Genomic DNA, 11,872 nt, shown 5'->3' on the forward strand with positions numbered 1-11,872 from the left:
GAACGGATGGAGTAATAAGCTACTAGAGAATAATGTGTTTGCCCTAGAAAATATCAGATCGAAGAGCAACTCCAACGGGGCGACCCATTTTGTCCGCCGCCGTCCGTTTGGGTCGGCGCAAACAAAAGTGGAGGCCCAACGCGTCGACCCAAACCCAAAACGTGTCCGCTTCGCGTTCGTGCCGACGCATTTGCGGCCCAAATCTGCGCCCCAAATGCGTCTGCGCGGACGCGGAACGGACGCCACACGCGCCTTCTCGACATCCGCCGCAGTCTCACCTAGCGGTCGCCCAACCCCCCCCCCCCCGTCGATCAGCTTAATTTCTGACCCCGGGCCCATGTGTTAGCGACGGCGACATCCTTTTTTAAGCCCACCGTGTGGCGGGGCCGTCCTCATCCACTTCCCGTCCCCATCTAGGCCACGCTCACTCCCCCGTCGCCGGCTGACAACCCACAAGTATAGGGGATCACAACAGTTTTCAAGGGTAGAATATTCAACCCAAATTTATTGATTCGACAAAAGGGGAGCCAAATAATATTCTCAAGTATTAGCAGTTGAGTTGTCAATTCAACCACACCTGGATAACTTAGTATTAGCAGCAAAGTATTTAGTAGCAAAGTAGTATGGAAGTAACGGTAACAGTGGCAAAAGTAACAGTAGCAGTTTTGTGGTAATTGTAACAGTGGAAACGACAAAGTAACTAAGCAAAGCTCAATATGTGAAAAGCTCGTAGGCATTGGATAGGTGATGGATAATTATGTCGGATGCGATTCCTCATGTAATAGTTATAACATAGGGTGACACAGAACTAGCTCCAGTTCATCAATGTAATGTAGGCATGTATTCCGAATATAATCATACGTGCTTATGAAAAAGAACTTGCATGTCATCTTTCATCCTATCCTCCCGTGACAGCGGGGTCCTAATAGAAACTAAGGGATATTAAGGCCTCCTTTTAATAGAGTACCAGACCAAAGCATTAACACTTAGTGAATACATGAACTCCTCAAACTACGGTCATCACCGAGAAGTATCCCGATTATTGTCACTTTGGGGTTGTCGGATCATAACACATAATAGGTGACTATAGACTTGCAAGGTAGGATCAAGAACTCACATATATTCATGAAAACATAATAGGTTCAGATCTGAAATCATGGCACTCGGGCCCTAGTGACAAGCATTAAGCATAGCAAAGTCATAGCAACATCAATCTCAGAACATAGTGGATACTAGGGATCAAACCATAACAAAACTAACTTAATTACATGGTAAATCTCATCCAACCCATCACCGTCCAGCAAGCCTATGATGGAATTACTCACGCACGGCGGTGAGCATCATGAGATTGGTGATGGAGGATGGTTGATGATGACGACGGCGACGGATTACCCTCTCCGGAGCCCCGAACGGACTCCAGATCAGCCCTCCCGAGAGAGTTTAGGGCTTGACGGCGGCTCCGTATCGTAAAACGCGATGATTCTTTCTCTTTGATTTTTTTCTCTCCGAACGTGAATATATGGAGTTGGAGTTGAGGTCGGTGGATGTCACGCCCAATATGCGACCCTATCCAAAAGGAACTCGAAGGTCCCACCAAGGATAGACCCGCATATTGAAACGCTTTTGCAAGGTGGATATCATTACATCAACATTACATAAAAGATGGGGATACATACATAAGGCATACAATGCCACACGAATACAACATCACAATACATCAGAGCATCATCCGACTACGGATGAAACACAAACAGAAACTCAAACGACATCCACCCTGCTAGCCTAGGCTGCCGACCTGGAACCTATCCCCTGATCGAAGAAGCAGAAGAAGAACTCAACGCAAGCAAGCATCGCTCTCGCGTCATGATCATCGCATAACCTGTACCTGCAACTGTTGTTGTAGTAATCTGTGAGCCACGAGGACTCAGCAATCCCATTACCATGGGTATCAAGACTAGCAAAGCTTAAAGGGAAAGGAAGGGGTAAAGTGGTGAGGCTGCAGCAGCGACTAAGCATATATGGTGGCTAACATACGCAAATAAGAGCGAGAAGAGAACAAGCGGAACGGTCGTGAAGCTAGCAATGATCAAGAAGTGATCCTGAACTCCTACTTACGTCAAACATAACCCAAAGACCGTGTTCACTTCCCGGACTTCGCCGAGAAGAGACCATCACGGCTACACACGCGGTTGATGCGTTTTAATTCGGATCTGGCGTCAAGTTATCTACAACCGGACATTAACAAATTTCCATCTGCCTATAACCGCAGGCACGGCTTTCGAAAGAGTATACCCTGCAGGGGTGTCCCATCTTAGCCCATGACAAGCTCTCGCGATCAACGAAGGAATAGACCTTCTCCCGGGAAGACCCGATCAGGCTCGGAATCCCGGTTTACAAGACATTTCGACAATGGTAAAATAAGACCAGCAAAGCCGCCCGATGCGCCGACAATCCCGATAGGAGCTGCACATATCTCGTTCTCAGGGCAACACCAGATGAGCAATCCGTACAACTAAAACCAGACCTCAAGTTTCCCTGAGGGGGCGCTGCAAAGGGCTCTAGTTCGGACCAACACTTAGACAAGCACTGGCCCGGGGGGGGGGGCTATAATAAAGATGACCCTCGAGAGAGTGACTCCCAAGGGAAAAGTAGGTGGTGGTGAGGCAAATGGTAAAACCAAGGTTGGGCCTTGCTGGAGGAGTTTTATTCAAAGCGAACTGTCAAGGGGGTCCCATAAATCACCCGACCGCGTAAGGAACGCAAAATCCGGGAACATAACACCGGTATGACGGAAACTAGGGCGGCAAGAGTGGAACAAAACACCAGGCAAAAGGCCGAGTCTTCCACCCTTTACCAAGTATATAGATGCATTAATAATATAAGAGATATTGTGATATCCCAACCAAAATCCTGTCCACCATGGAGCAATCTTCAACTTCACCTGCAACTAGCAACGCTATAAGAGGGCCGAGCAAAGCGGTAACATAGCCAAACAACGGTTTGCATAGGAAAGGTGTCAAAGGTTAGAGGTTCATGGCAATTTGGGATGGCTTGATAAACAGGTGATAGGTAAGCAGCATAGCGATAGAACGAAGCAACTAGCATAGCAATGATAGTAGTAAGATCCAGGGTAGCGGTCATCTTGCCTGAAATCCCGCAAGGAAGAAGAACGAGTCCATGAAGAAGACGAACGGATGAAGCCGAACCAAGCGTAGACGAACGAATACTCACGATCGCAACGAAACAGGAACTATCGAGAAGAAGCACACAACATAGTAAACACACCACAAATGAACAAGGCATGATGCACAACAAGCATGATGCATGACAAAGCTACATGAAGCTACTCATGGCAAGAGATGATGCAAACAAGAGCAGCACATCACGACAAGTTTAAATGAGGCCGGGAACAACATATAACAATTCCGGTAAGTCCTCATATGCATATTTCGAAATTGGTCCAGATCTGAATAAACCTTATGTTCAAGTTGTTAAACAGAAAGTTAAGATGCACCAAGATGATCTACACGAGATTCTAGTCAAGTTACATATAAAGTTCATTTAGTTCGGAGCTACGACCTAGAAGATATGAGCAAAATAAGTTAAACATGGCATTGATGCAAAATGCACTCAAACATCAAGCAAACACACCAAAACAAGGATGCAACATGATAATATGAAACTACATGCAAAATCAAGCAAGTTTCATACAGAGCACACTCAAAACGGAGCAACGGTTCAACACACACACACTATACAAGTTATAGCAACAATCTGTCCAAAACAGCAACTAGGCATATTGCAAGCATCAAAACAATATGCTACAGCATCTCAACATAAAAACAAAAGACATGGGCATGATGTACAGGTAAAGCATAACAAAACATGAACACTGAGCTATCTCCAGAAATCACTAGAACATGCTCAAACACACATGGTAAGATTGCAAGTTATAACAATTCAGACTTTGCAGAAAATAACATCAGGTTGTAATGTTTAGAGCTATCAAACAACATGTTACAGGAATTTATCATGGCAAACAAAGGCATGGCATGAATCTACTAATTGCATAGATCAAAAGTCCTTTACTGACCATAAGCCAAAAAGGATCAGAAAATATGATGGCACCCAAGTAAACATAGCAAGTTATATTACAGATTGGAACATGGCAGAAACAGAATTATGAAGGCATGTAGATGAGCTTGTACCACTCACTACAGAGCAATACATGGCATGGCAAGGCACCCAACAGTAAGAAGACATGTTTGTGAAGCTAAGCATGGCAATAGCAAGTTCATAGGATGCATGGATCACTAGCAAAACACATGGTAACAACTGAACTTAATGTTAACAGGCTGGCAGCAACATTATGAAGCAACTTCAGAGCAAGATTACAACAAGCTACAGCAACCTATAAATGCAACCAGGGGCATGAATGGATAGCGGATGACATGTAGATCAAAACATGTTTATAGAACATCTCCAGATTATGCATAGAATGATTAGTAGCAACATGTTTATATAGCATCACGAAATAACAGATTCAGCCTAGCAAAACAGCAACATCATGTACCCTACTTAACAAGCTCGATTCACTCACCACAAGTCATTGCATGACAAGATAAACATAGCATCATCAAGAAGGCATGTTTGTGAAACAAACCAAGTCAAGAACAAGTCTATAGCATGCAAGGATCAACTATAGCAACCTTGGCCAAATTGAATAACATGTAAACAATCTGCTAGGAAACATTTTGAAGTAAAAGTAGAGCACGAAAATGACATGCTAGACTACTCCACAATTACAACAAAGGGCATGAATGGATAGAGCATAACCATATATTCAAAACACCCTTACTGAAGTATCTCAAAATAAGCATGGATCTCTCTGTAACATCATGTTTACATGGCATGAAAATAACAGCAGAACAGGGACTAAAATCAGTAACATCACGATGCCAAGTTTGCATGCTTGTGCTAGTCACCACATTGATCACAAAAATACATGGTAAGCACCTCTATCAAGAAAGACATGGCATAGATCAAAACACATGTAGGCATCAACCTCATAGGATGCACACATCAATTATGGCAAAAATGACAAAAGAGCTCGTTCTGATAACAGACAACAGAAAACATTATGAAGCACTCTTACAACGATGATTCAGGTATCTAGATGAGCTCAAATGAATATGATGCAATGGAATTAAATGATGTACTCGTTGAAACGAACAATTTGACATATTACACGCATGAAATGGAGCTACGGATGCAGAGATACGACAGGTCAAACATGGCATAAAATTACACAGATTCGGGGACTTAGGAATTTCGGGGTCAACCTCGGGTCCGCATGGTTTTCGATGTTGGCCGGAGATCTCACCGGATCTCCGCCGGAGAAGATGGGGAAGATGGCCGAAGCTCGGGGAGGAGGCCGGGGAGGTCGGGGACGACCGGATCCGGTCCGGCCCGACCGGATCCGCGGCTAGACGGCGGCGGCACGCGGCTAGACGGCGATGGAGTGGCCGGCGGCGGGGTCGGCCCCGCAGGGCGGCGCGGGAGGCGCAAGGCGACGGGGCGCGGTTCCTGCGGCGGAGGGCGTGGCAAGGCGGTCGGGGCGACCGGCGGCGGGGCGGGGCGCGGTCGGCGGCGAGGTGGCGCGCCGGCGGCGAGGCGGCGGGGTGGCCGGCCGGGAGGCGGGGCACCGTGGGCGCGGGCAGACGGGCCGGCGGCGGCGGCGCGCGGGCTTGCACGGGCCCGCTTCGGGCCCTGCGGGCCGCGGCGGCTGGCGGAGGAGAGAGAAGGCGCGGTGGGGAGGAGCTGGGGCGACGTAGCGGCTGCGGGTTGGCCGGGACGGCGGCGATGATGACATGGCGGCTCCGGATTGGCTGCAGCGACGTGGCCGGCGGACATGTCCGGCGCGGATGGACATGTCCGGTGGCGCGAGGAGGACGAAGCTAGGGTTTGGACTGCGAAAAAACTGGGAGGAGCACATATAAATAGGTAGAGGGAGCTAGGAGAGTCCAAATGAGGAGCGGTTTCGCCCACACGATCATGATCGAACGACCGAGAGCATGGAGGGGAGATAGATGGGTTTTGGGCCAGCTTGGAAGGGGTGTTGGGCTGCAAAGAGAGAGGGGCTTTACGGTTACCCGGTTAACCGTTGGAGTACCAAACGACCTCCGAATGGCACGAAACTTGACAGGCGGTCTACCGGTGGTATACCAAGGCCGCTTGGCAAGACTCGGTCCATTCCGAGAACGTTTAACACCCGCTCACAGCGAGAGCAAAAGGGGAACGCCGGAGGGCATAGGAGTGCCGGATTACAAAACGGACAACGGGGAAAAGGCTCGGATGCAAGAAACAAACACGTATGCAAAATGAAATGCACATGATGACATGGCAAAATGCAACACGCAAGCCAATGACATGGCAACGACGGCGAATAACTGGCAGACACCTGGCGCAACGAATCCGGGGCGTTACAACACTCCTCCACTAACAAGAGATCTCGTCCCGAGATCTTAGGACCGAGACGGAAGGGAAAAGGAATGAGGTGAAACAAGAACTCAAGAGAAGAAGCAAAGAATCGAGAGCACTCGAGAAGAAGAAAGGAACGACGAGAATGACGAGAATCGAAAACTCACGGAATCAGATAGACTATGAAACCACTCCGGTTAGAACGAGATAAGAAAAGAAATAAGACTGAAAGAATTTAGGTAACACTCCGGACGAAACATGGAGGAATAGAACATGAACTAGAGAGGATGGAATGATACTTGACGACATAAGCAACGCAAAACCTCCGGAAGAATTGAAAGAATGAAATGAAATGAACTTAGAAGGAAGGGTTGAACGGAGTTGTTGAGAAAATCAACAACGAATGAATAAGCTTGTTGTGGACTTATGGAAAACATCTCAGAATTATGAGGTGATCACCAACCACAAGGGGAAAATATTGAATAGCTGAGAAGAACGAAGAAATGCAAAACTTCACTTCAAAAGAAAATGAAGAATTAATTGCACTTCGAAATGAGAAGAAAAGATACTTGAACTCCACCGACAAAATCTTGATGAACTCTTGAAGAATGAATTAAGTCATGACGATCCACCGTGAAGAACTCTGGTAACAAAAGGATGATGATAAAATGAAGGAAGAAAAAAAATAAGATTAAAGCTTGCGATGATTTAGATGGAGGTTCCGACGAAATGGCCGAGGAAATTGAACTCCGGAAAAGAAAAGAAGAAAACACTTGGAACTAGAATTTATTCATCAAGAACAAACTCCGAAGGAAGGGATTACTCACTTGGATGAAATAAGAATAAGATTTATTGTATGCTTATCCTTCATCAGATTAAATTGATGACAAGCCATGGATTTTGCATACCACTTATTCTTCTTGAAAAGGATTGACAAGTGACAGGTCGCAAACTTGAGAAGGTCTTCATGAACCACCGGTAGGATTGGAAAGAATGAATGAACTAATATGATAATCAAGGAAAAAGAATCTTGAACGAACCACTGTAAGAATTCGAAAATGACTGATGAAAGAGACTGAATCACCGGAAAGAATTAGAAGAACCAATAAACTAGAGGGGATTTAGATGTAGAAGAACAAAGGGATCATGAGCTGATTAAATAACACATGAACGAAGCACCGGGATAATTGGATAACGGTAGCTGAAATGTGAGGACGAAGAATTCTTCTGGAATGATGGCCTCCGGTGAAAAGAAATGGAATAACAACTTCTGACATACTCTGGATGGGTGAGAAAAAGAATATCTGACAAATGGAATAATTCGCGAGGATAACATGAAGCTGGAAGCATGAAACTTCGCGAGAATGGACAAGATTTAGAGGAAAACTCTTCTTCAGTCTTCAAAAGACGACGAGAAACACCACCAAAATTACTGAGATACCCCGGGAGAATGAAAGGCAAAGAGGTTGAGCCAACAATGAAAAGAATTTGAACGAGATCTTGGAAAAGCATCTGACTGATGAAATTCATTCTTACGTCAGACTTGAAAAGAATTTTGAGAATAACTCCGGGGGAATTAGAAGAGTCAGGTAAGATCCTGGGAAAAGACCTGTGGGTTAGGGCCCACTAACAGAAAACACCGTTGGAAAGGATTGTTGAACAGATAAATGATGCACCGGAATAATTGAAATATTTGAATGAGGTGACAACCTCGAATTAATTGGAACACAGACGAATCTCCTGGGATGTCTTGAACACTCCGGAAGGATAAACTGGCGAGAGGCGAATGAGCAGGGAAAACACTTGATCCAAGGGAAAGAATATAATCACTACCAAAAAACTTGAATTAAGTCCATCGGAAAAGAATGTCGAACAAGACGAGAATTCACCGGTTGAAATAATTGACGAAAGACTAAAGAGGCTCCACACGAATGAAATAGATTGTCGAGAGAGAGTCAGACTCCGGGAAGAAAAAGGGTGGGAGGGCGGGAAACAAAGGCAACTTGGAAGGGGAAATCGATGAATATCTTGAAGGGAAAGCACCGGTTGAAATCATTGAGGAAAAAAATCAAAGACTTCGCACGAGTAGGATGGATACTCGATTACGGACTCAGGCTCTGAGAAGAAGAACAGGGAGGGCGGGTGGGAAAAAATAACTGAGGATTGAACTCAAAGGTGAAGAGGCTCGAGTCGACTTGATGAGAAATGCACCGGATGAAAAGAGCTGAGGAACAACTATCGGAAAACCAACTGCATGATCCTAAAGAAAAATTTGAAGGGGAAGAGAAGTAATTCAAAACACCTACGTCAAGATTCCTTACCAGAGCGACGAAGGGGCTGAGGAGTAAAAAGAATTCCTACCCTCCGATATAACTAGACTCCGAAATCAGTTTTCTTCTAGACTCAACAACGGAAAAACTACACGATCAATCAAGGGGGCTCCTAAGGTCGGTCGAGGCTCTGATACAAACTTGTCACGCCCAATATGCGACCCTATCCAAAAGGAACTCGAAGGTCCCACCAAGGATAGACCCGCATATTGAAATGCTTTTGCAAGGTGGATATCATTACATCAACATTACATAAAAGATGGGGATACATACATAAGGCATACAATGCCACACAAATACAACATCACAATACATTAGAGCATCATCCGACTACGGATGAAACACAAACAGAAACTCAAACGACATCCACCCTGCTAGCCCAGGCTGCCGCCCTGGAACCTATCCCCTGATCGAAGAAGCGGAAGAAGAACTCAACGCAAGCAAGCATCGCTCTCGCGTCATGATCATCGCATAACCTGTACCTGCAACTGTTGTTGTAGTAATCTGTGAGCCACGAGGACTCAGCAATCCCATTACCATGGGTATCAAGACTAGCAAAGCTTAAAGGGAAAGGAAGGGGTAAAGTGGTGAGGCTGCAGTAGCGACTAAGCATATATGGTGGCTAACATACGCAAATAAGAGCGAGAATAGAGCAAGCGGAACGGTCGTGAAGCTAGCAATGATCAAGAAGTGATCCTGAACTCCTACTTACGTCAAACATAACCCAGAAACCGTGTTCACTTCCCGGACTCCGCCGAGAAGAGACCATCACGGCTACACACGCAGTTGATGCGTTTTAATTCGGATCTGGTGTCAAGTTATCTACAACCGGACATTAACAAATTCCCATCTGCCTATAACCGCAGGAATGGCTTTCGAAAGATTATACCCTGCAGGGGTGTCCCAACTTAGCCCATGACAAGCTCTCGTGATCAACGAAGGAATAGACCTTCTCCCAGGAAGACCCGATCAGGCTTGGAATCCCGGTTTACAAGACATTTCGACAATGGTAAAACAAGACCAGCAAAGCCACCCGATGCGCCGACAATCCCGATAGGAGCTGCACATATCTCATTCTCAGGGCAACACCGGATGAGCAATCCGTACAACTAAAACAAGACCTCAAGTTTCCCTGAGGGGGGGCTGCAAAGGGCTCTAGTTCGGACCAACACTTAGACAAGCACTGACCCGGGGGGGCTATAGTAAAGATGACCCTCGAGAGAGCGACTCCCAAGGGAAAAGTAGGTGGTGGTGAGGCAAATGGTAAAACCAAGGTTGGGCCTTGCTGGAGGAATTTTATTCAAAGCGAACTGTCAAGGGGGTCCTATAAATCACCCGACCGCGTAAGGAACGCAAAATCCGGGAACATAACACCGGTATGACGGAAACTAGGGCGGCAAGAGTGGAACAAAACACCAGGCAAAAGGCCGAGTCTTCCACCCTTTACCAAGTATATAGATGCATTAATAATATAAGAGATATTGTGATATCCCAACCAAAATCCTGTCCACCATGGAGCAATCTTCAACTTCACCTGCAACTAGCAATGCTATAAGAGGGCTGAGCAAAGCGGTAACATAATCAAACAATGGTTTGCATAGGAAAGGTGTCAAAGGTTAGAGGTTCATGGCAATTTGGGATGGCTTGATAAACAGGTGATAGGTAACGCAGCATAGCGATAGAACGAAGCAACTAGCATAGCAATGATAGTAGTGAGATCCAGGGTAGCGGTCATCTTGCCTGAAATCCCGCAAGGAAGAAGAACGAGTCCATGAAGAAGACGAACGGATGAAGCCGAACCAAGCGTAGACGAACGAATCCTCACGATCGCAACGAAACAGGAACTATCGAGAAGAAGCACACAACATAGTAAACACACCACACATGAACAAGGCATGATGCACAACAAGCATGATGCATGACAAAGCTACATGAAGCTACTCATGGCAAGAGATGATGCAAACAAGAGCAACACATCAAGGCAAGTTTAAATGAGGCCGGGAACAACATATAACAATTCCGGTAAGTCCTCATATGCATATTTCGAAATTGGTCCAGATCTGAATAAACCTTATGTTCAAGTTGTTAAACAGCAAGTTAAGATGCACCAAGATGATCTACACGAGATTCTAGTCAAGTTACATATAAAGTTCATTTAGTTCGTAGCTACGGCCTAGAAGATATGAGCAAAACAAGTTAAACATGGCATTGATGCAAAATGCACTCAAACATCAAGCAAACACACCAAAACAAGGATGCAACATGATAATATGAAACTACATGCAAAATCAAGCAAGTTTCATATAGAGCACACTCAAAACGGAGCAACGGTTCAACACACACACACTATACAAGTTATAGCAACAATCTGTCCAAAACAGCAACTAGGCATATTGCAAGCATCAAAACAATATGCTACAACATCTCAACATAAAAACAAAAGACATGGGCATGATGTACAGGTAAAGCATAACAAAACATGAACACTGAGCTATCTCCAGAAATCACTAGAACATGCTCAAACACACATGGTAAGATTGCAAGTTATAACAATTCAGACTTTGCAGAAAATAACATCAGGTTGCAATGTTTAGAGCTATCAAAAAACATGTTACAGGAACTTATCATGGCAAACAAAGGCATGGCATGAATCTACAAATTGCATAGATCAAAAGTCCTTTACTGACCATAAGCCAAAAAGGATCAGAAAATATGATGGCACCCAAGTAAACATAGCAAGTTATATTACAGATTCAAACATGGCAGAAACAGAATTATGAAGGCATGTAGACGAGCTTGTACCACTCACTACAGAGCAATACATGGCATGACAAGGCACCCAACAGTAAGAAGACATGTTTGTGAAGCTAAGCATGGCAATAGCAAGTTCATAGGGTGCATGGATCACTAGCAAAACACATGGTAACAACTGAACTTAATGTTAACAGGCTGGCAGCAACATTATGAAGCAACTTCAGAGCAAGATTACAACAAGCTACAGCAACCTATAAATGCAACCAGGGGCATGGATGGATAGCGGATGACATGTAGATCAAAACATG

The sequence above is a fragment of the Triticum aestivum genome, chromosome 1B (genome assembly GCF_018294505.1).
Source record: "Triticum aestivum cultivar Chinese Spring chromosome 1B, IWGSC CS RefSeq v2.1, whole genome shotgun sequence".
NCBI lineage: Eukaryota > Viridiplantae > Streptophyta > Magnoliopsida > Poales > Poaceae > Triticum > Triticum aestivum.